We start from the raw sequence: 3,610 nt of genomic DNA on the forward strand, positions 1-3,610 counted from the left end.
CATGCTTTATGAATGTAATTTTGAGTGTTCATTTATATGAGTTGTACCCTCCCTGTCGTAATGCCTGAATGGCGAAGCAGGTACCCAGTGAATAAAATAAAGAAATGTTTCATTGTCATGATTTTGTTTATATTGTGTTATAGCGTAGTTGCACCTTGTTAAGCAGCAATTACGAGCATTATGTGAAATCATGCGTGCAAGAAATGCAATGTTGAAGCAACTCTTGAGTTTAAACAAAGCAGTAGTAAGCATGAGTGTCTGCTATGTAAAGAAATCCTGCTCCAAAAAGTGCTTGGTATGTCTCGTTTGTTGCTATACGTTTCAATATGTGCTATACAGATTGCTTTGAACGACATTTCAATTGCTGTGCAACTTGTGCTGTGCTTGTGTGTCACAGATGAACAGACACCTTCAGCTTTGGAACAATGCATACTGCACAGTAAAATAGACATCGCAAAGCAATATTCAACTATGCAAGATTGGTTGCCATTCACCTTGGAAATAACCTTTATTTAAAGGAAATTCCCTGGCAAGACAATATTCAAAAGCACAGTGAACAAAGCAAAGGAGTAACATAATGGCACATGGCTATTTGTCACTGCATGTGTATCTGTCGTGCTCAACATAGACAAATCATGTGCTTTTCACTACCGCAGTATGCAGCATACTATGATTAGGCACATGTGAGCACACGCAATGTGTTATGTTGAAGTGCACGGCCTATTTACTTCATGAAAAGAAAAATAAAACATGTTCCACCAGCACATGTCTCCGCCTCATTTGCCAGCGAATGCGCCGGCGCACACTTTGCAGGTAGGCAATGCGCAAATTTCTGGGCAGCCGAAACACACCAACTATGGATTCGCGCACCGCACGGCCTCATTGAAACAAAGCTCGAGAAGGCTGTACAGGGTGCGCCTGCGGTGGCACCTGTACTTGAAGCGGCACTTGTGCCTGGGCTGGCCGCTGTGCGCTGTCGTCATGTGCACCGTCATCATCTGGGTCGTCTGGCAGAGGCACGCCTGCTGCAAGGCAGAGGTTATGCAGCGCTGCACAAGCTGCAACAATAGTGGCTGCTTTCTGAGGCAAGTAGTGGAGCACCCGATACATCTGCAGGCATCGGAAGCGGCTCTTGACGACTCCTATGCACCGCTCAACGGCATTTCGCATTGATGCGTGTGCCTCATTATAGCGCCCCTCTGCCGTGAGGTGATTTGGGTGACCAGGCACAGGAGTCATGATCCATGGCGCTAGCCGGTACCCAGAGTCCCCTGTAAAGTGTTGCATGTTAGTGAACGAAATGGATACATTAAGGCGCAATGCAAGAACACAGTCTACGCCAGGGCCCTTTTACAACAGGAGCGTGTCTTGGATTTATTGTTGCAATATCTATCAAACATTGACCTTCCCGGAAAGTTGGAAAGAAAGTTCAACTCATTTTAAAGAAAAGCCCTATTTCACCTCTTGTATTCGCTGCAAATCTCTATCTCAGGTTAAGTTGGACATGTAATATTTATTTCATACTCGTGGTTTTCTGCTCCGTTCATCCCATTTGCCCCTCCCTAAATGTACATCTTCCACTAAAACTTATTAGCTCTTCTCTCTTCAGAAGTGTTATTTTATAAAACACTTCTAAGGTCTACTCTCGAATATGCTGCCAGTATCTGGGATCCTTGCTCTACCTTTCGTACCTCTTCTCATGAAGGTACCCAAAATCGAGCTACCCGTTTGATCCTTTCTAATCACTCCAGCACCACATGTCGCTGCAACAAAAAAAATCACACACATTGCGACACAAAGCAAAATAGCGCAACTTGCACCATTCTACAATATATACTACACCGATCACTAACGTCGATGCCGAAAGTTTCACGCACACGCTTATTCCTTTGTTCCAAGGACAGGGACCAGGTCCCCGAGTCCATTGTCACCAACCCTTTTCCACCATACTTGAAAACTGCCATTTCGACGTGTTCTGTAGAATTCCACCCCTCCCTGTAGCGCTCCACTTGGCATTCAGTGTATTGAAATTAATAAATAAACAGCATAACATGTCAGCTGTTGTATACATGCTGGTACAAATATCTGCCTTTTAAGAGAGACTTGTTTCTCTCGATAGTCGCTGCAGGTTCATTAGGTACCGCTGCATTCACAACACATTTCTAGCAAATCACGCTTTCTTAAAGTTTGCTAGGATGCAAAACTATTTGACTGTGTATGTTTTACATGTGGAAGAAGCACTGCTACTTCAGGTGCACTTACCAAGCAAGACTTCTCCATGAAGTAACAGGCCACGAGTGAGGCGGCGGCGAAATGTAGAATGCCTCCAGACGAATGAATCGTGGCACGATCCCGGAAACCGTGGGTCAATTTCCAGGATATTCAGCTTCGCGTCGCACACCTCATAAGGGAAAGCAAAGAGAAGGTGTCAGTGCCACTGCAACAAATATGTGGCACAACCTTTTGCTTACAACACTACTTGCCAAACAGTTACTGTTCAGTCAGTGAACACAATTACAGAAAAGGAGATATCAACATACGCACTAGGCAGTTGAACTAACGATCAGCATGATAACAGTGTCATCTTAACCTACAAATGCAATGTTGGCATGTGTTCACATGCTCATGTATGGCGTGCGGTAACAACACAATGCGCAAAATAATTCTTTTGGTTTCTTCCGTCCATATTGTATAAGATTCTGCTGAAGAGTGACCCTATGTTTTTTTTTTTCAGACAAAGTGCCTATTACAAGCGAAAGAACGCGGAAACAGCATGTGCCGTATTGACAGCTAGAGCAAATGGGTGTCCACACATTCTCATTCTCCCTCACACCATTTTCATTGATGGGATGCTCCTTTTCGCGTTTACAGTCTGTTGGCCACAATGCTTTAGCTTTACGTCGAATAAGAATCACAAGGGCTCGTCTTCTGTTAGGATCGCTCGCAGACGAAGACTCCCTTCACTGCTACGGCGTCTATTCCGGTTTAAGTCGCGCGTAATGTGTTTACATTGTAGCATCGAAAAGGCTATTCAACTGTGATTGGAGAGCACTGAAAAAGTGCGGCTGTGTTCTATGCAAAGTTCAAAGTCGCCATTACACATACAACACAAACGCTACTTTCTCTAATAGGAACGCAAGTATTGCCGGCAATTGATGAAAAATAACGAAACGAAGTTTTTTACAACGTGCACTCGCGCAAACACATATCGAAAATATTTGTCAATGAACAATACTCACGACCATGCAGTTGAGGGTGTAATACCCTTTACGGCTCCAGTACGATTCCGTTTCGCCGGGGCCGAGCTTCTTAGGGCGAACGATGGCTATCAGACTCCCGTCCACACATCCTAGAACTCCTGGAATTTTTGCACGGCTAAGAAAGCCTTCCTTGACGGCGGCTTTCTGTTGCGTCGTGGATGGGAATCTAACCCATCCTTTTTCCTTGCCCACAACCGTAATGGCCTTGGCGACGGCTGTAATGATCCGGCTGACCGAAGGCTACGACAGTGCAATCGCTTCTTCATTCCCGACGCGCTGTTGAAAGCTCCCGGTGGCAAAAAACCGCAGCGCGCACAGCACTTTCATCGTAGTGTCGACACCACGCAATC

The 3,610-nt window shown here is 45.1% G+C and overlaps 1 long non-coding RNA gene across 1 annotated transcript; it reads right to left on the bottom strand.

Moving 5' to 3' along the window:
• Window positions 1-680: 680 nt before the first annotated feature.
• Window positions 681-3,369, bottom strand: LOC139054628 (uncharacterized). Its single transcript, XR_011511373.1, has 3 exons — window positions 3,240-3,369; window positions 2,263-2,401; window positions 681-1,271 (listed from the first exon to the last, which is right to left on the bottom strand). It is a non-coding gene; the product is annotated as an uncharacterized lncRNA (long non-coding RNA).
• Window positions 3,370-3,610: the final 241 nt, after the last annotated feature.

This window comes from Dermacentor albipictus, chromosome 1, assembly GCF_038994185.2.
Source record: "Dermacentor albipictus isolate Rhodes 1998 colony chromosome 1, USDA_Dalb.pri_finalv2, whole genome shotgun sequence".
Lineage (NCBI taxonomy): Eukaryota > Metazoa > Arthropoda > Arachnida > Ixodida > Ixodidae > Dermacentor > Dermacentor albipictus.